At 35.2% G+C, this 26,268-nt stretch overlaps 1 long non-coding RNA gene across 2 annotated transcripts in view; it reads right to left on the minus strand.

The window, feature by feature from the left end:
• Positions 1-239: 239 nt before the first annotated feature.
• Positions 240-26,268, minus strand: part of LOC141497030 (uncharacterized) — a 180,316-nt gene continuing 154,287 nt past the window's right edge. For both annotated transcript variants that reach the window (XR_012471217.1, XR_012471216.1), the window contains exon 4: positions 240-361. This is a non-coding gene — a long non-coding RNA (uncharacterized LOC141497030). The remainder of the gene's footprint in view (positions 362-26,268) is intronic.

Below are 26,268 nucleotides of genomic sequence, written 5' to 3' on the forward strand. Positions count from 1 at the left end.
CTCATTATATAAAAATAGTACCCAAATTATAACTCCTGAAGACTTGGGGAAAAATACTATAAACCTATAACATTATTAAAATAGAAATGCAAATACAAAACCACTGTTTTATCTTCTTTAGAGACTTTACAATATATCTGGAAATCTGATATGATAAAAAAAGAAAAAATGAAATAGAAGAAAAATGGAGAAGGAAAATCATTCATCATATTTTAATTCAAATTTCCCTTTTGGCCCAACTTTACCACTCAACTTCAAAGGAAAATGGAATCTCTCCTTCACTGTGGTTGTTTAACTCCATTAATATGGCAAATGATGCTGGGTACCCACTGGATACATCTTTTTCTTTCAATTTCCTCATCTGTAAAATGAAGGGATTGGATTAGATGACCTCTTCAGACCTTTCCAACTCTAAATGTATGATCATATGAACTAGGTCCTAGGGTGAATATGTCTGAACCAGGATAAGATGTGGAATACCACAGAGTAACTTATTTCTTCATTGGCTATCTAAGTTTGAAAGAATTTCTAACTTTGGTTGGGGATAGAAGCCAGGAAAAGTCAGAAAGACAACAGACATTTCAGAGAACAACACAAGGAAGTCCAACAACAAATAGAATTTCAGTGTTTAGTCAGAGATATTCAGAACCTTTAGAAGATTTCTCCCCTAAGATGAACAAATTTGGGCTTTAATACTTACTTTATAAACCTTTAATTGGCTACCTATGCCCAAATATTGATTTGCAAATCTCTCCACAGCCACTGGTTCTTTCCCTGCCCCAAAACTGATAAGGGTACTTCCTTACCAATCAAAGGCAAAAAGATAGAAGAAACCTTGTCCAACCTCTTCAGATGAAGCAACTGAGACTTAGAGAGATTAAGATAATCATATCGATAATGTCATTTTCATACATTCAAGGCAACCTTTTTAAATGACCAGGAGTACCTGGGCTGCAATAATAATAATGATCACCTTCATTCTCAAAGACCTCAATATCAGAGAGGTGATGTCATGACAAACACATGAATTGGATTTGAGTGAGGGGGTGTTGTGCTGTCACCAGCCTCGCTTTCTCCTCCAGAGTCATCTAGATCTAGGTACAATAGTGTATTGTTTTTCATTTCATGAATCCTGCTCTGGGATCACTTCCCTGCCTTTGAAATCTTGACATGTTAGGTAACAGGTCCTTCTCCCAACTCCCAACTCCAGATTATCCCTTATTAAGGGCTACTCTAACAATAGGATTCTCAGTTCAGGTTAAATGCTGGTGTGAAATGAGACACTTGTAAATCAATGAACAGTAAGCAAAATGAAATTCACTTTGCTCTAACAGAGCAAGTTATGAGGCAGCTAGGTAGTGAAATAGGCCTGGAGACAGTAAGACCTGAATTCATATACAGCCTAAAACACATAGTAGCTATGTGACTGTGGGCGAATTACAACCCTGTTTGCCTTGGTTTCCTCATCTGTAAAATGATCTAGAGAAGAAAATGGCAGTATTTCTGCCAAGAAATCACCAAATGGAGTCTTAAAGATTGGACATAACTGAAACAGCTATACAGCAACCAACAGCATAGCAAGGATAAATAATAAAGGTATGGTGGCATCTAGGTTCTCTAGACATGGCCCCTTGCCCAATATGAAAATACCTGATTATCAGTGCAGGATATTGTGAAGGACCTGCTGACTCAAGAGTCCAAAAATCCAACAATTTCAAAGGATTCCAACTACCCATGGCTGGTCTTTAGGTTCCCAGGAAGTTGTATCAGGGAAGTTAGAATCAGTCAGTCCCTGGAGATGGTTTTGTCTGATTTTAAAGAAAGAAAACCCCTAAGGGTTAGGTAAAGAAGAGAGGTGAGCTTTCCCATGTTGAGGATTAGGAGACAGAAGCTTCCTCAAGGAAACATTCTTGCATATTAGTTCCCCACTATCTATCTTCTCTGCTTCTACTCACAAGTTCCTGGGTGCCTGCGTAGGAAGACACTCAGCAGCAAAGTTATGTTCTCTAATCTTAATGAAAACCTCACTGTTTCAGGACATTTGTTTTAATCTTCTCTTATTGACTAATTGTTGCATTACCACAATGTCTACTCCAAATATTTTCTTCTTGATCTGATGAACTCTGAGCGCAGATTGAAACATACTTTTAATAAAAGCTTTCTTTAGTTTTCTTGTGTGTTTATTTTCTCTTGCAATATGACTTTACATGTATGATTGCCTGCCTTCTATGAATTGGGGAGGGAGCAGATTCGGAATTCAATTTTTTAATGAATATTTTAAAATCTTACATGTAACTGGGAAGTATTTGATTAAATTTGATATGAACATATAGATATATCCTAGATATTCTCTTCTCTATTCAAGTCATCTCCATTGCACCCTCTTCCTATCAGCAGGAAACTTTACATCATACTCTGCTAAAAAAATTGAACTCATCCATTAAGAGTTCTTCTCTTGGGGCAGCTATGTAGTGCAGTGGCCTTGGAGTCAGGAGTACCTGAAGCCAAATCTGACCTCAGACACTAAACACTTAATAATTACCTAGCTATGTGGCCTTGGACAAACCACTTAACCCCATTGCCTTGAAAAATCTAAAAAAAAAAAGAGTTCTTCTCTTTTCCCAATTCTTTACTTCATGTCTTCTCAACATCAACACCCATCCCATTCTCCAGTCCTTTATTCTTAACCTCAAGAGAAGATGCTTTTACTTACAAAGGTCAAATTATCTACCTGTGACTAGTAGCTGGGAATATAATGAATAGAATAATGGACCTGAAGTCAGCAATACTTAAATTCAAACATAACCTCTGACACTTACTAACTGTGTGACTCTGAGCAAGTCACTTAATCTCTTCCCATCTCAGTTTCACATTTGTAAACTAAGAATAACATCACCTAATTCTCAGGATTGTTGTGAGGATAAAAATAAATAAAATTTTTAAACTGCTTTGCAAACCTAAAAGGTCCACATAAATGCTAACTATTACTATAAGATTTTGAGTCCACTAAAACAAAAAAGATTTTGAGTCCATAACTCACTATCTGTCAACCCTTCCCCTCCAACAAGATTACCCCTTTAATCATCCCCTCCTCTTCATTCTATCTATAAATATTCGCCTGCATACAAAATGCTGTCTTAGAACCTAGTTAAGTCTATAGAGGTCCATTGCCAGAGAGTGATCACTAAAGGATATATTTTTTCAGCCACAATTTTTAGATCCTTCTGTCTCCCTAATTTTTAATCTCTCTTTATTCAAAGGTTCTTACCCTGCTGTCTACAAATAGACCCAGAACTCCCTATCATTTAAAAAAATTCATTCAAATGATCCTGTATCCTCTCAGACTACAATATGTGTATATTAATATGTATGAAATGGAAAGGAAGATTGACACAGATAATTAAATTCAGAAGAATCATATTGGATTTGGGAAGGTAGATTAAGGACAACCATAAATGAATGAAATGGGACATAAATGTGAATCTAGGTGAATAGGTATGAAACCTACAGGATATTGTTCAAGACTGAGGATGATTGTGAGAAAGATAGAGACAAAGAAATAAAACAGACAAGTGAGGACACATTGAGCAATAAAATGATGGTTGCTCATGTTCTGAAAGTATGTAGACAACTCCCAATTATCTGTGCACACGGCATATTAACCAAGCTTAAACCTGATGTCCAACCTTCTCAAAGTTCTCCTAACTTTATACTCTCCTACATTTTCACAGACACACAGCTGGATCCATGATTATTTCCTCCTCTTTCTACTTATGCCTGTCCTGTTGTTTCCTCCTCCATTTCCAGACCAGATTTCTGAATTTAATTTTCTGTGCCCAATTTTTTCTCCATTACCATGATGAAATTTAGAGTAGGTTATTATTTCTAAAAAGAACTTGTGTTAGGACACACAGCAATCAGCAGTTTTTTCGTGTCCTGAGTTTGGGGTAACACAAGGCTAGCATTTGAGAGAAATACTATGTATTCTCTGAAATATCATAGCATGTTCTCCTTCATATATGGGGTAGCAATATGAAACCTTATTCCCAATATACACACACTTCATTGACTTAAAATTTTTATCCTTTTAGTAGGGCTGGATTAGCCTGGAGTCATCCATACTTTCTATTGTCTAGTCCCCCTAGTAATTCTAACACCCATTCAACAAGTATTGACTAATTCCTAAAAGAGCCAAGTCAAGGCATTGCTATACTCAATGAAGGGTTTGAGCATTACTCTCTCACTCTGAAAATTATGTTTCCTCTATATTATTATCCATGCCAAGGTTAGGGAACTTCATTGTTAACACATGCTATTTGACTTTCCATGACAGACAGACAGATAGACAGATATATAATAGATACACAAACATATAAATATATACATACATGCACACAAAATGGGACAAGAACTCTCCTAATATTAAAAATATTTGCATTTTAAGTATCATTAAGAAATGTTCTTTAATATGCTGAGAAAGTGAATAAAATATCTATAAGCTTTGACCAAAGATCCTATTGCTAGACGCATACCTTAAAAAGTCAGTCAAAAAGAAAATATTCCTATTCAAGAAGATATTGTAGCAGCACTTCTTTAGCAAAGAACTGGAAACTAGATATGTACCCATCCATTGAAGAAGGGCTAAAGAAAATTTGGCAAATGAAAGCAATATGCCATAAGAAACAATGAATGTGAGGGATACAGAGAAGCTTGAGAAAACTGCTATAAATTGATACAAAATGAGATAAGGAAAATCAGGAAAACAATATATACAATGAAAACAATTGAAAGAATCTAGATTGTGCAGGGACCAACACTGGAGTCAGGGAGAGCTTAGTTCAAATATGACTTCAGATACCTATTGACTGTCCCTGGATAAGTCACATAACATCCATTTGCCTCAGGTTCATCATTTGTAAAATGGGAATGATGATAATAGCACCTATCTCCCAGGGTTGTTGTAAGGATAAAAATGAAGTAATTATAAAACACCTGATTCATAGTCAAAGCTATATTTATTAGTTATTATTAATATTTAAATGAAAGGAACAAAAAAAGTCAAAACTGAATGCTCTAGAATTATGATGAGCTAACTTGACCTGAAGGGAGAGAAAAGAAAATTCCTTTTTTGCCCTTCTCTGGAGAGGAAGAGGATTATGGGTATCTAACATTGCATCAATGTCAAATTCAGTTCATATATTTGCTCAATTTTTGAAACATTTTTTCTTTGTCCTATTTCTTTTATTTTATTGTTACAAAGGCTGCCTTTGTAAGGATCTTAGGATCATAAATTTTAAGGTGGAAATGTACTTTAGAGGTCATCAAATTTGATCTTCCTTATTTTATAAACGAGGAAACTGAAAGTCAGAAAAGTAAAATAACTTGCCAGGGTGACACAGCTAGTAAGAGTCTGAGATGGGAAGGATAGGATTAAAAATGAAGATGTTCTAAATAAAGGAATGACTAGATGAATATATAAATATTTAAATAAGTCCATTTTTAAATGTTCCTCTTTGCATGCAATCACATGTAGTTCACCTACATTGCCTACCACTACTTCAGGCTCTGGTCTCTGCCATCCCTGTGTTATTTTCTGTGGGATACAAAAGTCTAATAAACAGTCCCTGCTTAAAAAGAAATTTAGTTTGGGAGCCAAAAAGAACAGAGATGAAAAATTAAATGTTGAAAGGCAATTATTTAAAAGATAGCAGACCTATGTTGAGAGTGAAGGTTGTGGCTACATAATCTGTTGTTATGAGATGAAACAAAACTAACCAGGATATGTAAGGATCATACTTGTGACCCTGATCTCATCATCAAACTGAACTAAGCAAGCATTCATTCACTAACAAGTTATTAACTTTTTAATTATCTAGTTAGCTAATTGATCAATTTACTAAATCAACAGACATTTATTCAGGCTCTACACTGTTCATAATACCTTGAATTAAAGGGGGATAAAAGATATAGTGCTTACTTTCAAGTAACCTACAATCTAATAGAAAGTTTTGAAACAATTACAAGTATCTTATACAGTTTTATAACATATCTAAGCTCTATGGCACTTTAAGGTTTATAAAATTATATATATATACATATATATATGTATATATATATATACATATATATATATATATGTTATCTCATTTTATTCTCAGGATGGATTTGAACTGCAGTCTTCCTGACTCTGAGTACAGTATCATTTTATTCACTTTGTCACACCATTTAAAGGCATCCATCTCAACATGTGTGAAGTTTCAGATGGCATCCAATCAGAAACCTCCCAAAGGAGGATGTGGGAAGATATTCTAAATCAAAAACCCTGATATATTTGCAACCTTCAACCAGCACTATTTTGACCATTTCAACTCACATTCCTTTTTATCACAGACCTAACTTAGCTCTGGATTCCTGTCTTGGAGATTCCTGGATAGGATAATAGAAGACTGGCTCTATTAATGAGAAGCAGCACCTAGTGACAACATCTTTTTATATGTTATGTATATGTGTGTGTATCTATTATTTATCTATCTATCTATTGGCTATCATTCTAATTATCTTTCTCTCCTAGAAAGTCAAGTTGCCTTATTAAATTGTGAATAATTAATTAAAATATGGTACAAAACACCGAAGAATGTCAATTACCCACTTCCTTGTGGTCTTCGGTTCTGTTCAGTATTTGAAAAGGAAAATGCAATTGGCAATTCACTGCTTGGATTCTTCTGTAAACTGCCAGACTCTAATTTTGTGGTATTTTGTGGAAGGATGTAGAAAGTAGTAAGCAAATTTTTAATTATTCTCAGGAATGACAGCCAGAGTTGAACTGTAGTTGCCTCTCGGTAATCAAGTTTAGGTGAATGCTTCTCTGGTAAGTAAAAAAAAAAAAAAGTTTGATGATACATTTTTTTCTGAAGACCTAAAGTTTTGTTGTGGGTAGGAGGATGGATCATTTATTATTTTTGTCCCTTCAAAGATCTTTCATGTGGCTTCATATCGGTCTTCACCTTCCCAACTGATTAAAGCTTACTCTCACAAAAGAACTGAGTCTACCTTCCCTTCTATGTAGGACAAGTAATAATTCCCCAAGGAGATAGTTGGGGTTACTTAGAGTAGAAATGTGCTATCTACTCATTCACCAGAGCAGCAAAGATAGGACTATGGGGTCACATCTAACTGGGGTCAATGTGTTCAGTGTGCTAAACCTAAATCACTTCTAGCTCAGTCATGTACTATTTGTTATCAAATCAGAGTCATTAACAAGTATTTATAAAGCACTTACTAAATGTTGGAGTGTGTATATAAAGAAAGGCAAAAATCAGTCTCTGCCTTCCAGGAACTCACATTCTAATAGAGGAGAAAGCAAGTTAACAAAGTACATATAGAAAATATACAGGATTAATTGAAGGCAACTTTAGAGGGGATGCATTAAGTGATAGGGGGAAAGGATTGTGAGGAGACTGAGAAAGACTTTTTGTAAAAGGTAAGGTTTGAACTCAGACTTGAAGAAAGCTATCAGAGCCAGGAGGGAGAGATAAAGAGGAAGAATATTCTCGGCATAAGGGGTAGCCAATAGAAAACCACAGAGTCAGGAGATAAACTTTGTAGTTTATAGGTAAAGTGTGTGCCTATGTGAATATGTATATTCACATACACACATACATAAACACACTCATACACACACATTTTATCTATAATTTATAATATATATATATATATATATATATATATATATATACACACACACACACATATATACTTTACCTGTATATACTTTAAATATATACCTAAAATTATCCACTGCCCCAACTAGGGTTGCAAATTGGGGGTGCGGAAGGGAGAGTTGGACCTGGGACTCAGGATACACAGAGAGATATTGGAAAAAAGTAGTTGAAAACTCTGAAGCACAGACTCTAAAGCAAACTTTTTGTCCTTGTTTTAAAAATAATTTTTCATAACATTTAACAGATGTTGAATAGCATATTCAATCTTCTTCATTTTCAAAAGACCAAAAAATTGTTTTTTAAAAATAGTTGGGAGGGGCAGCTAGGTGGCGTAGTGGATAAAGCCCTGGTCTCAGATACTTAATAATTACCTAGCTGTGTGGCCTTGGGCAAGCCACTTAAGCCGGTTTGCCTTGCAAAAAACAAACAAAAAAAAAAAAACCCTAAAAAAAATAGTTGGGAATGATGTGTCATATACACTCTAATTTACTTCCTAAAAAGGAACTATTGTATGGAACTATTACACCTTACTATAACTTTTAGATTTTGTGCAAGGAAAAAGCTAATTCTAACCATCAGATATTGTTCCTAATATTGTATTTAAATAAGCTGCGATTAGAGCAAAATTTAAAGAAATGCACCTAGATACTTTTAATAATAATCCCTAACTACTCTAAAGATACTATAATTACTACTCTAATTCTAGTTTTCTTCCTCATCTTGAATAGAATTAATTTATTCATTTGGAGTTCCAATCTTACAGGTTTTAAAAAATAGTTTTATGTGGTCCTTCTAGCACATTTAATCAACAAATATTTATATTCAAGTCCCTATTATGTGAAAAACTGTGATTGGTTAAAAGATCCTTCCTATTTTCCCTTGGATTCTCAAATATTCACTTTTAACTGTTGAAGAAGGAAAAAATACAATCTTTATTGTCATAGGATTGTTAATCACTGTGCCTGTCTTTTCCAATAAAAAAAAGAAATAGTTTTTCTCTTCTCAAATTAGGGAAATAATTTTCCTTTCTCAACTCCTCTTTCCTTAAGGATTACCAGCTGGTAGGAATTAACTAATTTATTTAAATACAATGATTTTTATCACTTGAAGGATCTCTGACTTTCTGCTATGGACATACTAGGTGCTTAACAAATGCTTCTTTAAGGTCACACTTGCAAAACCAGAAGAGAACCATAAAATAGACATAAAATGGTTCCATCATATTTATCTCATTTCTATCCAATTTTCATTAAAGTCAATATCCAAGAGAATATAATGAAAAATAAAAAATCATATCCAAGTATAAAAAAATCAACCAATCTTTCCCATAATTTGCCTCCATTTACCCACAATCTTTTTTTAAATTCTATTGTCATTTTTAGCTTTTCAATACTCTTTTAGCTATTTTAAGTCTTCTCTAATAACCCTGTAACAAGGTTAAAAAAGGAAGAGGTCTTTCTTCCACTTTTTCAGATGGGATGATGATGATTATGATGATGACGACAATGACAACCTATGTCAGCAATTTATAAAGTGCATGTCTATGTCTGTGCATTGCTCTATCCACTGTGGCCCCTAAGGTTTACAATTGAACTATGCTATCTAGAAGCTATCTGATAACTTGAGACATAGTCACCATAGATTTTGATTAAGGTCAGAACTAGATTGTGCCAGAAATCAGGAATACTAATACCCAGGTCAAGTTTTTGCCAACAAACTATGGCCTCACTTGATTAGTCAAAAGCAGTGTTGGAACAGTCTTTGTATGACTAAGATAATAATTGATTCACCACCCACCCCAGCATTTCAATGGATTATATATTTTGCAGTGCTTCTTCTCTACATCTCCCACAGACACATATGTGTCACTTACTTGCATAAAATAGTTTTTAAAGATTATATGAGCAAAAGGATCCTCACTTCTCTGTGCCAATGTGATTATTCCAGTAATGGTGCATATATTCCCTATCTACTTGTTCCTAACATTTATATGGGTTGAATATTGGTAAAATGAACATCTGGGATGTCCTAGGCTATCTCCACCAGAAATTTAAACATCAGAAACAGCTCTCAATAAATAGAAGTGTTTTAAGGAAATGAAGACACAAAAGGTCAAGAATCATCTTGCAAAGACTTTTCAATCAGTGTTCCAAACATCTGGGAGGATAAGCTGAAGGAGCTTTAGGAGATGGTTGGATGCAGAAGGCTAGGGGTAGTTAACATTTTTCCTATCATTTTATTCTGTTCAATTAAACATGACTATTTAAGGTGATCAGCCTTCAGAATCTCAAGAATCTCTTGGTTTCCTTCCAACTCTAAAATTTAATGAATTATTAGGAGAAAATAAATAGACAAATTATCTTCTGAGACTAAAAGTTTCTCTCTAACCCTGGTCAATTGTTGGTAACTACTCTTCTTTAGCTAACTCAGATTATGGAATCATAAATATTACTATACCCTAGTAATGTCTTGGCCTATGAACCTGCTCCAAAATGGTCCAAGGCTTCTGCTTCTGCCTCCTACAATCCCCACAATAATAGATCCTAAGGTTATTATTTGACTTTCTGCTACTAATGAAGAATGGGCTGCATAATGAACAGGATCTTAGAAAGATTTCTGGGTCTTTGGTCCAGCTGTCAAATGAGGGGTAGGTGGAAGAATAGAGACAAAATCATTGGAATTCATGAGAAAATTGTGAATGCTTGGCACAGCCTCAGCTCCAGGGGAGTGAAAACTGCTATTCTGATAGATTAAGACCCCTCTGTGGTGACTGTTATTTGATTTAGTGCTCTCAGGGGACAGATTTATTTTGGCTTTACTCACTTCTAGAGAGACAGTTTTGTCCATTAAGTACTTTTAGCTTCATAGGTATATGTATGCATTTGGATAGGTATTTGCACTTGTCTATAAATTTAGGTGTGTGTGTATATATGTATGTATACACACTATATATATATGTGTGTGTGTGTGTGTATGCATACACACACACACACACACACACATATAAATACTTCACACAAACATTCAACAGAATACAAATATTTGGTAAGGAAATGAGATTTCATTATTGTAGGAAACTCAGAATCACAGAATTTTAGAGCTGAATGGGACCCTGGCAGTCATCCTAACCAATCCATTCCCTAAATCAGAAGTTATTAGTATGAGATCCTTTTTTAAAAAGATCAATAGCTACATTTCAATATAATTGGATTCCTTCATGAAGCCTCTGTGTTTTATTTTATGCATTTAAAGTTATTATCCTGATAAGGGTGATCCTGATAGTCTTCACTGGGCTTCTAAGGGGAACAGGACACCCCTAATCATTAGTAAGTTTTTTCACAACACCAAAACCAAAATAGACCTCTTCATAAGTTCCTCCATTGTTCCTGAGTCTATCTTCTGGGGTCAAATACAGCAAGTCTAATCTTTCTTCCACTTCATTGCCTTCTCTTTGCTAAGGTAAATGAAAGAGTTGGCAAAGCTGGTTTAAGCATGTATCCATAGACAACCAGAAGTATCATTTCAGTGGGCAATCAATCAATAAACATTTGTTAAGCACCTACCATGTGCTAAGCATTGTACTAAGTTCTGGGGATACCAAAAGAGGAAAAAGACAATCTCTGCCCTCAATGAACTTACAATCTAATGAGTACATTTTGTATTTTCATATTGTAATACTAATGTTAATCATTTTTAAGAGATCACCATAAAGATAATTGATATTTATGCATTAATAATATCTATGGAAAAAGAAGAGATATTAAATTCTCTAAAGAACCCAATAAGACCCACAAAATTAATTCAATATATGCTTTAATATTAACTGATTTTGATGCAAATGTGAGCATGAGGAAGATGGCAAAGTGAGAGTGTGTGTGTGTGTGTGTGTGTGTGTGTGTGTTTATGACAGAGAGACAGACAGACAGACAGAGATGGAGGGAGGGAGGGAGGGAGGGAGAGAGAGAGACAGATCTTGGTTTAAGAGGAGTAAGACAAGCCAAAGGCTTGTAGACTAAATAGAAGCCTTGTACCCATATATCATGGATACTTTCTTCAAAAGAGAATTGGAAGCACTGTACTTTACAAGTACTGAATAGCATCACCAGAAAAAGAGAAATCTATCATATTGTAATGGATCAAAATCAAATGTAGATATCATGTCTAAATCAGATGTCATTGTACAGTCAGATCACTGACTTGGAGTAAAGATCAAAATTAGTACTAAATTAGAAAAAAAGTAAAATTTATCAGACAGCATGCGATTGTGACAATGTCAACCTACTCTATTAAAATAAGACTATTAAAAATGGATAAAAGAACAGACATTGTTACACACAGCTATCATTTCTGAAGGAAGTTTAATTAATGTTAGATATAAGCTATCACAATAAGAAGATAAAAAAGAGCTTACAATTTGCAAGTAAAGACTAAATCTCCTTGCTAAGCAGAGAGATATGGCAGTGTCAAGCAAAAGTGTTGAAAATAAAAATAATTTTACAGAAAACTTAATGAAAGCTGGATCATCCCATAAGTATTTAAGGATGAAACTGGGAATACTGGGGGGGGGGGGAGAGAATGAAAATATCTCTCAGGATTCCATTAAAAAACTATTTTACCCATCAATGACAGTGGAGTTGCCTCAACTGGACTCTAACATTCCTGATGTACTTCATGAAGAAATATAAATGGTAGTAAAGAAAATAAAGAGGGAAAAAACCTGGATTAAGCTGTGTACACATGGAAGAGGTCAATACTAGAGGTGACACGAAGATGAAAGCATCATCAAATACAAATACTTGATCTTAAGGATATTTTGTATTAATTCTCAACATATATGAAAGAGGGGAATATACAAAATATGAACTTTATAGTCAAAAGTAAAATAAGAAAATATCAATGACTACCAACTGTTATGCTTACTTTCCTTTCTATGAAATTTTTATGAGAATAGTCTATATATTTTTAACAAATCTTTATTGAAATATGAAAAGATAACAAGAAGGATCCTTGAATAACATGATATATAGGCCAAATCTTTATAGTTGAATGACTGAGTGAAAGGTGAAATTTGATGTTTCTTTTGCAATATAGCATTTTTGTGAATATTTCTTAAATATGAGATTCCTGGAAAGAAGCAACCAAAGTTATAACCCTGCTCATTGGTCCTTTGATTATAAATATAAAGTAAGGCATAAAACAAGGACATATGATTGTCCATGATATTTGTCACTGTCATGAAGAAAAATCAAACATAGAATCCAAATGCTCCTTTTGTGGGTGCAGAGTCTTCTGAATAAGATTTATAATAATAAAAAAGAGTTCAGCATAATTATCCACACGGGAAAAACCAAATGGATAAAGAAGGCTTTAAGACAGACTATGAGATGCAGTTAGAAGGGGATATGTGTGTATGGATATAAATATTATATATATATATATATATATATATATATATATGTATATATCTTAGTCAAACACTTTGGAAAAACAATGACCTTAGTCCATTATTAAAAATGAGGGATGAAGTTCATCAAGCAGCATTTCATTTCATTTGATCTAAATGATCTCTCTTTCAAACTTCAAAGACCATATAATCTAAACTCTTCATTTTACAAGTGGGTAACTGAAATCCAGGGAAGCAAGATTACTTTCCCAACATGATAAAGGTAGTAAACATCAGAAGTGGAATTCAATCTTCAGTCTTTTGATCTAGGTAGTTCAATGGATAGAGTTCTAGAACTGGAGTCCAGAAGATTCCTTTTTCTAGTGTCAGGCTCTTATTAGCTCTGTGACCCTGAACAAGTCACTTAATCCTATATAATTCAGTTCCCTCTTCTATAAAATGAGCCAAAGAAGGAAATGGCAAAACATTCCAGAGTCTTTGCCAAGAAAAGCCCAGGGTCACAAAGAGTCAGATACTACTGAAACAAGTTTCTTCCACTATACCATACTACCTCAAAAGGGAGCACTTAGTCATGATGCTCTAAGATTTGGTGAACAGGTCATCTTTATCTTCATAATGACTTTAAAGCTTCCAATTAGGAGTGGCTAGGTGGCACAGTGGATAGAGCACAGGTCCTGGAGTCAGGAGTACCTGAGTTCAAATCTGGCCTCAGACACTTAATAATTGCCTAGCTGTGTGGCCTTGGGCAAGCCACTCAATCCCACTGCCTTGCAAAAATTGTAAACACTGAGCTTTGAATCAAAACTTTTCTCAGGTCAGACAAGTCTAGTAATAAACCATGAAAATAACATATAGAAGTCCTCTTCCTTTCTTCCCTTATTGTTTTTTCTTTCTTCTGTACTGAGGGATCCCTCAATTATCTAACGCCTAGTTTCAGTAGTTGAAGCAGTTTTCTCCCAGAACTTTTTCCTTAGACATTGCTTGGAGAGCTCTTCCCATCTCCCCCATTCCTTTGCTCCTTGCTGCTTCCACTGCCAATCAGGACTGTTTCCCAATAACAGGAAACATTCACCCTACAAGATATTAGTGGGCCCATTTTCAATCTCAGTTAACCTTTACAGCAGTCACACGCATTTGCAGACTATTCCAGCTGAAGGCAAAAACCTCTGCTATTTCCCCTGTCTCGGCATTTTTCATCCTGTGTCAATTAGCATGATGAAGGCAATCTAATAATGATGAATCGGCTGAGTTGGCTCTGGCAGTAGGAGCTGACTCCAATGCAAGGAGAGCTGTTTATTAAGTGGGACTGAGTCTGTGTCCTGCTCTGTATACCATCTGAACTTGAATCTTCCAGGACTTCTGGAATAGTAACAAACATTAGCTCCAGAATAAAAATTAACCTACTCAATCCCATGATCACAGAATGTTGGCGCTTGGAGATCATCCAGTCCAATTATATGGAGCAGGAGAATGAGATTTAGAAAGAGGAAATGACTTGCTCAGATCATACAAATAGTTGGCATAACTGGTTCCCTTTTCTGCTCCATTCCCCACATCCAATCCAAATTCCTGCTCTGGTGGACTTTCCACACATCTCATGCTGTCTCTGTTTTTTTGCACCTAGTCAAAGAGGTTGCTTGTTTAATCACCAGGCTCAGCTGGAATTGGTTAGGCTAATGGGATTTCCTTAGTCTCTCTTTTCCATATTGCCTTATTTCAACCAGCATTTTGAAGGCATAAGGATTTCAACTGTCTAAAGTAATGTTCCAGCCCAGTGGTGTCAAACTCAAATAGAAATAGAGGTCATTATTTGATAGAGAAGGATCCTTGTTTGCCAATAACAAGAAACATTCTCCCTATTATATTAGTTATAATAATTGATATAACATTATATAGTATTTTTTATGTTCCAATCACTGACCCTTACAAATATCTCATTTGATTCTCACAACAACCCTATAAGAGAAGTACTATTATTATCTTCATTTTACAGATGAAGAAACTAAGTTATTTATTTGGAAGGGTCTGAGGTTGAATTTGAACTCAGGTCTTCCTGACTCCAAAGTTGAGTTCTATCCATCCACTAAGCCACCAAGCTGCCCCCACAAAATATTAGAGGGTTCAATCTCCTTTTATAAAGGGTCACATATTGATTTAGTTTTAAAATATAATGGTAGCTATGTTCTCTTGTATTTTTATTTATTTTATTTATTTTCCTTCATACTCAAAGAGGGACAATGACATCACAATGTTGGGGTCAAGGTAAAGAGTGTTTGACTGTGATTAATCCCTTCTATATGAGCTCTGAAACCTCTATCATAGGTCAGGCACATATAATCAGTCCATTTGAACATTTGGTATGGAGAGTTCCCTAGATTTGTACAGCTCACACTTCCTTTTGGATCACTGTGATGTTGCTTTGCTCAAAGAACACAGTACCTTCTTTGATGTGGGCACAAATCGTCCTGTGTCAGTGTCTCCCACTTCTCACAATCAATTCCAAAATTCTTCAGAGAGACTTTGAGAATGTCCTTGCAAGACAGCATTCACCATCTGCCATTTTGCTATTTTATTTATTTTATCAAAATATTTTTCAATTACATTTTAATCTAGTTCAAGCTTCTTTGATATCTCATGTTAGGAATGTTCTTCCTTCTATCCTCTGCCTCTAGGAACTCTCTACTCTCCTTAAAGACTATCTCAAGCAACTCCTGCTACAAAAGACTGCTCCTGCTTACCCAATAAATTAATGTTCCCCACCCCCCAATCCCAATCATCTGATTTTTGTGTGTGTATATAGATGGATAGATATAAATATAGATATAATATAAATTAATAACCCCCTGATCCCAATCATAATATAGACATCGATATCTATATCTATATCTAGATATCTAGATATAGATATAGACAAAATTAAGATGACTGGGATTGGGGAATTATTTATGTGCATATATATACATTTGTATGTGTGTGTGCATTTATACACATACATATATGTATCTCTGCATATATACATATATATATTAATGCATGCTTATCAATAAGTAAAGAATGCATTGTAGAGTACCTAGAGAGCTGACCTCAGAGCCAGGAAGACTTAGGTGTGAGTCCCATCTCTGATATATACACTGGTGATAGTGGCATGATCCTCAGCAATCATAACTGTAAGTATAGAGAAGGGGCCAGCCTTCATTGGTAGTTTCCTATACCAAAGAAATCTCTAGTCAATTCTCTAATCTTTATATTTACATATGTTTGTGCATATTGTTTCCCTCCTAATAGAACAGGACAAAGACGGTTTTGTTTGTGTCTTTGTATTTATGGTTCTTAACAAAATGCTTGGCACACAGTAGGTGCTTAATAAATGGGGGGTTGAATTGAATTGAATTCAAATGGGGAACCAGGATCAATTGGGAATGACTGTTAAATATATACCAATCTCTTCTCTTGAATAAGCCTGGGAAAAATTAAATTGAATTGATAGGATGGACACAGGTCACCATGGGTATCTCATGTATACAAAACCAACCTCTACTCCCACCTGAATCCTGGGAATAGGTGTGAAAAGAATATTCAGGGCATTCTTCTGCTGGTACTGATACTATTTTCGCTTATTCTGAGCCAAATCATTATTATCTTCAGAAGCAGTGCCATCTGGTGGTTAAACTAAAATAAAACAAACAAACAAACCAAAAAAACACCTTGGATCTATTTCCCCAGATAAAATCTTGTTGCCAATGGTCAGGCTTTTTGCTTGGAAAAAAGTCAGGTTTGAAAAGCCATCTCCAGGTGTTTGGGGTGGAGACAATCATCACACTAATACTCTTCTCCCTTTCCTTCCTCCCCCCCACCCAAAATATGTTCCTTTAGGTGAAATCAGATTTAAAAGACTATCAAGTGCAGTCTTCCATTAGGTAAAAAATTTACAAAAAGGCAGAATTGGGGCAACTATTCAAAAACAGGAGGAACTTTTTCTTCTCACTTCCTTATGTAATCCACTGAGTGGGCAGCTGCTCACTTCCTAGTCTGGTTGATAATCCTCTTTTTCCCATCTTCCCAGTCACAGGGACCAGGGGATCCACCAGCAGCTACTGGACACAGAGGTCCTTCTAATAAGGCATTAGAGCACATGCTTAGATGATAAATAGAGATAGGTAGGTAGATAGATAGATAGATAGATAGATAGATAGATAGATAGATAGATGATAGATGGATGGATGATAAAGAGGAAAAGAAAGAAAGAGAACAAGAGAGAAAGAAAAGGAGAGGGAAAGAAAGAAAGAGAGAGAGGAAGAAGGGGAGAGAAAGAAAGAAAGAGAGGAAGAAAGAGAGAGAAGAGGAGAGGGAGGAAGGAAGAGAGACAAAGAAAGAAAAAGAAAAAGAAAAAGAGAGAGAGAGAAAGAAACAAAGATTGATTATGATGTTCCAAAACACAATACATTATAAGTTGTTGTTTTTTTTACCTTTGGAACACTGTATACATACATATACATATATAATGTGTGTATCCAGGTGAATTATAAGCAATTTTTCTTTATAATGATATTTTAAGAAAATTGGCAATATACCCAAAGCATGTCACTCAGCAGACCTAATCTAGATAGATAAAATAATTGTCAGGGATGATAATAAACTAACACCTCCACATTGCCAACACACACACATACACACACACACACACACACACACACACACACCCTTTACACATAACTCTCTGAAGACTTGATTTGCTAACATTACAGATTCATTATTTTAGATTAAAGAATTATCTCTTATGAAAATGTATGGACTCCAGGGTAAGACAAAACTCTAAATCTCATTGATCATTTGCCCCACAATATGACTAAGTTTATTAGATCCTCTCCTGGGAGCAGAATTGGGTTAAAAGAGAGAAAGAAAAAGAAAAAAAAGTCACTGGGAACCTGAACAGAACAGATGAGAGGGAGTCAAAGAGGAAAAGATAAGAAGAGGCTGGAATCCCTGGGGAAAGAACCTTTGATTAATAGTGGGAAGATGCGCTGTCAAATCTTCTTGCTACATACTATCTACATAACCTTGAACAAATCATTTCCCTTTCTCCTTTGGGTCTTAGTTTCCTCACCTGTAAAATGAAGAGTTAAAACTAGATGATACCTAAAGTCCCTTCCTGTTCTAAAAATTATATAAACAAAGTTCATTGATGTCACAATTTTGTTAAAGTCAAAAATCATAATTTGAGGCTATTTTCTAAGGCAAACAATATTAAGGCATACATACAAATAGAAAATGGATTTTCTTCACTGGAGATGAGAAACAGGGAAGCAGAGATGGAGAGGGAAGAGATAAAAAAAAACCTGAGTTCAAATTTCCAGCTCTGTCTCTAAGTAATGATGTGACTTCAGGCTGGTCACATCACTTTCCTGGACCTCATTTTTCAAATGTAAAATGAAATAACTGCTCTAGATCAGTGTCTCTAAAGGATTTTGTACATCATGGACCTCTTTGGCATTTTAGGCAAGATTATGGACATTTATTATTTCTTTTTTTGTATATAACATTTTAAAATACATACATTGAAATACATAGGAATACAAAGGAAGCTAATTATGTTGAAATAGATTTATTAAAATGATTAACTTTTTAATATTTTTAATAAAATACTTTTCTTATAAATCCTAGGTTCAGAAGCTCTCATCTAGATGATTTCTTAAGGTTTACCTGCACCAAAAAAATAACATACATATATATATATATCTTGAATTTAATTTTCCTTTTATGCTATTTGAGAGCAGGAAGTATTTAATTTTTCATACTTTATATAGCACAAAAATGTTTATTCAATTGAATTGAAAAGAATTTCACCTCTGAACTTCTATAATTTTTATAATAAACACTGAAAAGACACCCAAAGGGGAAATCTCATGGATGGATAGACCAAAAGTACATGTTTTCCCTCCTAATGAGAAAGGATGTAGTTTATCTCATTGGGGCTTCTTCTAAAAAATGCTCCATCTATGCTTGTTTTAGAGGCTTACTATACCCTGAGGGGAAGATAACCTATAGCCTTGCTCCTCAGCAATTTCCCCTCCAGTCTGGTGAAAGATAGGACCTGTATAAAATAGACCTAGGCAACCACTCTTTTTTGATAAAATTCCAAATTTTGATAGATTCCAAAATGCAGAATGGATGTCACCCATTTCTGGAGGATGCAGTTCCATTCTGAAGGTGTGATCATGAAGGGATAATAGGAATATGCTTGGAAATCAACGCATACATGCTTAATTTTGTGGCAGAAAAGGCATTTTTGTGCTGTACCATCTGCTACCCTGGAAATTGCAGTAATGAGGCTCTAGTTGCCAGATTGCTTATATAACCTGTATATTCAAGTAGATAGAGTAATGAAAAGTACTGATGCTATATAAATCAGGCAAGCAGCATCCAGGAAGGAGAACAAGAACCAGACCAACAAAAAGGAAATCTGTCATTTGTAGAATGAAACTATTAACTTTACTCCTTTGCTTCACTCACTCTACCCCCTTGCTTCAGGGAAGTATAGGCTTCCTAATCAGCCCCTGAACTCAAAGGAAATAACCATATCTCCCTACAACTTCTCCTCCTACCCCCTTCGCTTTAGGGCTTCTCCAAATGCCTTCTATCTTGTAAGATCTCTAGGGGAATCCTTCTATACTCAAGGTGATATTCAAAGACATGAATTCTATCTGCTTCTGGAGTCTTGGGAGAAAACAAAAAGAGCACAAACATAAATTGCAGCAAAGAAGAGTTGCTGAGTCAAGAAAGAAAATGTGTAGCTGGGATGCTCCCACAAATTCCATAAATGGAATTGGTAGAATTATGCAGCATCTTTAAATGTGGTCTAGACACCCCTAAGTGTCTCCAAGACACTTTCAGGAGTTCCATATGTTTAAAAATAACTTTACTATAATACTAAGATATTTTAATTTTAGAACTATTATGGTAATATAATAATATATAATATTTTCATGTATACTTCATAATAATATATTCAATATGATAATGTAGTCTATTAATAGGTATTATAGCAATATAATATAGTAATATATAATATATTAATATAGAACATAGGATATATTGGTATATAATATAGGGAAACTAGGTGGTAAAGTGGATAAATCACTGACATGGAGTCAAGGTCTAAAGTCAAATCCAGTCTCAGATACTTAATATCTGTGTGACCCTGGATAAGTCACTTAACCCCTATTTGCCTCAGCTCCTCATCTGTAAAATGGGTACAAAATGGAGAAGAAAATGGTAAATCACCCCAATATATTTTGTCAAGAAAATTCTATGAACAAAGACTCTATCCCATGAATAATCAGACTTGACTGAACAGTTGAACAATAATAATATATTATGAAATATAATTGAATAAAAGAAATATAGTAAATATCAATGGATATAACCCACTTAAATAAAACTCTTTAAGAGAAATAATTTTTTAAAATCAAAAAGAGTACTGAGGTCAAAAAGTTTGAAAACTATTAGAGCTCCTCCTTGTGGCACCAAGCACTGAGTTCTCATTATGGGCCTTGGAGTTATATCCTGTGTTCCCCTGAGAATGCATGGTCAGAGACAGGATGATGGATTGGAATTGCATTTATTATTCATTTGACAAGTGTTTAAGAAGCATCTATTTTATGCACTGTAATAGGAGCTTGGGATACAAAGATAAAAAAGGCCCTGACCACAAGATACTTACATTCCACTAGGAAGAAAACATATTGAGATAATTAAATATAAAATACTTACAAAGTAATATGGGAAAGGAGAAAAGGGGGAGTGGGGTGAGCTCCAAATAAGAAGTAGCACTTGAGTTGAAACTTGAAGGATGATAAAGATTCCAAGAGGAGGGAGAGAGAATGGAATGTATTTAAGCCTGTTCTGGGGCCTGAAAGCTAGAGATGGAATATCTTTTATGAGGAACAGCAAGTAGTAGAACTTGACTAAAGCACAGAAGAATGCATGAAGGGGAGTAATGTGCAATAAGCCAAGAAGTTAACTGAGTAAACAAAATGAATATCATACATATGAAAAGAGAAAGAAAATTCTAATTTCTCTTTGAAAACCAGTCTCTCAAGTTTCTCCCTATTTATTTGGCCTCTGTGCATTTATGATTTCTTTGTTTCAGTATCATAGAAATATCATATCCTATAATGTTAGACCTGAAAAGGACTTTAGAAGTCACCCAATCCAATATTCACATTAAAAAACTTTTTAATTTTTTCCAATTAAACTTTTATTTTTTCTCCCTTCACCATTTCACTCCCACTTAAAAACAAAAGAGAAAAACATAATTCTTGTGATAAATACACATGGTCAAACAAAATAATTCCACACATTGCCATATCCAAAAACATATACCACATTCAGCACTTTGAGTCTATCATTTGAGAGATGGATAATTTGTTCCATCTTGGGTCCCCTGGAATATCGGTTGATAATTGCATTGATCATAGTTCAGAATGTTGATAATATTGAAGGTTATACTTCTTGTTCTTCTTATTTTATCCTTTATTGCTTCATGTAAGTCTTCTCAGTTTTCTCTAGAAATCATCACTTTCATTATTTCTTTTAGTTGTTTAGTCTTTTTTCATTCATGTCCCAATCTTCTTTGGTTCCATTTGGTGTTTTGTTTTGTTTTTCCCCCCAGGACACTAGAGTGGTTTGCCATTTCTTTCTGCAATTCATTTTACAGGTGAGAAACCTGAGGCAAATAGGATTAAGTATCTCACCTAGAGACACACAAGCAATGAGGGTCTGAGGTCAGATTTAAAATCAGGTCTTCCTGACTCTAGTGACATTACTGTAACCACTGTATTACTTTGCTATCCCCATCATTTCTTACAGAACAATATTATGTTACATTCATATACTTCAACCCATTTAGCCATTCCCCAATTGATGGGCAACCTCTTCATGCAACAAATATTTTATACATATAATTCCTTTTCCTTTTTCTTTAACTTATTTGGAAAACCACTCAGTTTTACAGATCAGTGAATCTAAGTGAGTGATCCAGGGACACATAGACAAGTTAGTAGCAGAGCAGGGAAAAGAGTCCAGGACTGATTACAAGTGGCAGGACTCTTTCCTCTGGAGGAAAGCAAGAACACTTGCAGAATACATAAAACTGCTTCATTGATTTAGTCTTAAATGGACCATAATGAAGATTTTGCTAAATCCTGAAAACAGAGAAGAAACCTATGGGAATTAAGGTAGAATTTTCCATATAAGAATGAATAGGAAATCCATTCACTCAGAGAAGTATTCTGCTCAGTAACAATGGAAGCAAGGTAACCCAAGGTAACAACCATTTACTATTTTCATTTTTTTTTTTGTTTGGGCCAGACCTATGATTTCATTGGTACATCCCTAATGAGAAAATCCCTCTAGAAGCAGTAGACTAACTCTTGTTTTGAAACTTACAATCTTATGCTTTGGGACATAGAGGATCTAAGTGGCTTGAGTACAGTCACACAGGCAATATGTGTCCAAAGCAGAACTGCAATCCAGGTCTTCCTTATTCCAAGGCTTTCTCATTTTCCACTAACAAAATAGAGGTGTCAAACTCATGACCTGACCTTCAAAACTCCAGGTCCAGGATAGTGTGTAGCCAAACTAACATGGAATTGGGAAATGTTTAACAAAATTTTTAAAAGTACAATACAGCATAGATAACATTAATTTGCATATATTTTAGGTCAGCATATGACCTGCAGGGATTCATTTCTAATTGAGTTTGAAACTACTGCACTATAACATGCTTCCTCTCAACTAGATATTATTAAAACCAATTCAATTACAATCATAGGATCATAAATTTAGAGCTAGATAAAACCTCAGAAGTAAAAGTCCAAGTTCCTCATTTTACAGATGAGGAAACTGAGGCACAGAGAGGTTTCAGTAACTTGCTCTTTTTCACACTGCTTGGAACTATATATGGGTATATTCAAACTCAGATTTTTCTACCTCCAAGGCAAGTGCCCAATATGATCTGCTGCCTCAAATCAATCTGTATCTGAAAAGTAGGGATTGAGTGCCTACTATGTCCAAAGTCTTGGGCTTAATAAAACATGTAGGAGGCCCATTTGCAAATGAGATGATTAAGAAACACTTGAGTCATTTTTTTGAAAGTGTTCTTCATCAAACAGAACCTTCTGTCAGGCAGGAAAATCCACTGCTTCCTAAGAGGGTCAGTGAATAGATATCAGATCCATCAAAGCATCAGGAGCCTTAGAGTCATTCCTCACCAGTATGGAGTCTAAATAACCAGAGAAAGGATTTGTTTGCCTGCTTCCCTGAAAGTCCCCAGACTCTCCCTTGAAAGATGGAAATTTAGAAGGATGAAGCTCTACAAATACCTCTTTGTGCAGTTTTGTATTTTCTTAACAGCTGCATCTGAGCAGCAAGGAACAAAGAAAAGTAAGGTCCAAAGGTTTTCAGACTAGTCCAAGAAAACAGCATTAGCCACTATCACCAACTCCAGAAAGGTTCACTTTTGTTTAACAGAAGAAAACATTCCATGCAGCCCCTAACTCTGCTCTGATGCTTGCACCAGGACAGCAGGTGAACAAAGAATAAAATAAGCTTCCCTTAGAACTTTTCTTCTTTATTTAGGGAAAAAAAAAGGTAATGGGACATTATGGGGGAATGCACTGGCCTTAGAGTTAGCTCTTGATTTGGATCCTGGTGTCTTCAGTTATAGCTAAGGAGTCCCTTTAACCTAAAAGACAACCTGCCCTCATAGACTCTGTTTCCTTCACTACTCAAATTCAAACAGTGATTTCTATATGGAGTTCTTTCTGATCCTTCATACTCTTTTCCAAAATTACTGTGTATTTATTTTGTAAATATTCTTTATAGATATATATATATATGTATGTACATGTTGCTTCCTTCAATAGAATATAAACTCCTTGAAGACAGGCATGATTTCATTTTGTTTTGTATATCACCAGCATCTAATACAGTGCCTAGTGCACAGGAGTATTAACTCAATCAATTAATAAGCATTTATAAGTAATTACAATGCACTAGGCCATATATTATGTACTTTGAAAAAGAAAAAAAAGGAAGAAAAGAAGGGAGGGAGGAAAGGAAGAAGGGAGGAGAGAAAGAAGGGAGAAAAATAGGAGAAGAAGAAGGAGGAGGAGGGAGGGAGGGAGGGAGGGAGGAAGGAAGGAAGGAAGGAAGGAAGGAAGGAAGGAAGGAAGGAAGGAAGGAAGGAAGGAAGGAAGGAAGAGTAGATTATTTATTATTAATTGATTGCATAAACTTGAACAAGTCAGTTCTCTTAAAGTTTTAGTTCCTTAAACCACATAATAGAGAAAATATTTTTACTACCTAATGCATAGGGTCACAAGAAAATGTTCCATAAAACTTAAAGTGCTCTGTAAATTTTAGGTAAAATTTCCAGTGACCCAGAGTGATCAGTGAGAAAGTCCTGAGTTTTATTATTCTACAGTTAATTTGCTTTCTTTCCATTCCCATTTCTAGGGAGAAGTCAATTTCTCATTCCTAGTGACATGGTCACACTAGTCCCTCTCTGTTTTGGGGGGAAAAGGTTCTTATCCCTTCCAGTCAAGGGTGGTTGATGGTTGATGCCACCTCCAATTTGTTCTTAGGAGCTCATTTTAAATTTTTAGTATAAGCACTTTACCATAGGAAATTGACAAATGTCACAAATTAGGACTTGATTTGTACTTTGTTGATTATCCAGATTTTAGGAAGTAATAGGGAAAATTAACAATACAGATTGGATTTTTTTTCTACTTTCCTTCCACTCCCACTAAGAGATAGTTGTTAAACATTTTCTAGCTTTTCCATGATAGCTACTGAGGTCCTAAATGGGCATTTGAGTTTTAATTCTTCAGTGGTGCAAATCCTATAGAGTTTCTTGAGAAAAGTCTGAGGTCAAGATGGCCCCCAAGAGTTTCCCAACAGGCTCCAATGCCTTGCATTTCCTATTATACTCCCTCCCTGCCCCTCATCACTATAAATCTAAACAAAATCCAAATTCTACCTTATATTTTGTCCGTCCCATTCTCCCTGCTTACACAGACATCATTCTAATTCTGTCTTTAATACTTCCCCCCTTGGGAGTATTACAAAAGTCTCCTGATTGGTTTCCCTATCTCATCTCTTCTAACTCTACGGCATCCTCCACATAGATGTCAAGGCCAAAAAGTCTGATCACATTACTCCCCTTCTCAATAACCTACAAGAACTCCTTATTACCTATGGAATCAAATCCAAACTCCCATTTGGCTGACTTCCAATCTATATTTCTAATCTTACCATGCATTACTTCATTTTACACACTTTCCAGTTCAGCCATACTAACCTTCTTGCTGCTTCTCTCTAAATGCATTCTTTCCTCACCTGCACTGTTTAAAAAACCTACTTTCCTTCAATGGCTCCTGATTTTTCTTCCACTCCCCACCTAATACTTTCCCTACAAAATTAATTTGCTTTTATTTTGTGAGAGGCAGATCTATAATATATACTAGATATGTGACCTTGGACAAATTAATTAACCTCTCGGTGCTCTACAAAACTCATCTTCCTGAGTACAACTTTAGCATCAGACATTTACTAGTTGTGACACAACTCTCATTGCCTCAGTTTTCTCATCTGTAAAATAAGCTGGAGATGGAACTGGCAGACCACTTTGCCAGTAAAACCCCAAATGGGGTCCCAAGAGTCTGACTTGATAACAAAAAGCCTGAGCAACATTCTGAGACTAGAAGTTACACTTATAATGTTACACTGAGACAATAAGATACACCAATAGAGTTTCTAAATCATTCATGAAACCACAGGACTAGCCCCTATTACCTATCCTATTTATTTCATGTATTCTTATATAGGTGCAGATAGGTGATGCAGGTCACTTCATCCTGTTTGCCTCAGTTCCCTCATTTGTAAAATGAGCTGAAGAAGGAAATAGCAAACCACTCCAGTATCTCTGCCCCCCAAAAAAACAAATGGCATCAGAAAGAGTTGGACATATTGAACAAAAAATATTTTTGCATATGCATATATATGCATTATATATAATATGTGTATATGTGTGTCTTTTTTCCTCCAACAGAATTCTTGAAGGCTGTGACTATGTATCTT

This window comes from Macrotis lagotis, chromosome X, assembly GCF_037893015.1.
Source record: "Macrotis lagotis isolate mMagLag1 chromosome X, bilby.v1.9.chrom.fasta, whole genome shotgun sequence".
Taxonomy (NCBI): domain Eukaryota; kingdom Metazoa; phylum Chordata; class Mammalia; order Peramelemorphia; family Peramelidae; genus Macrotis; species Macrotis lagotis.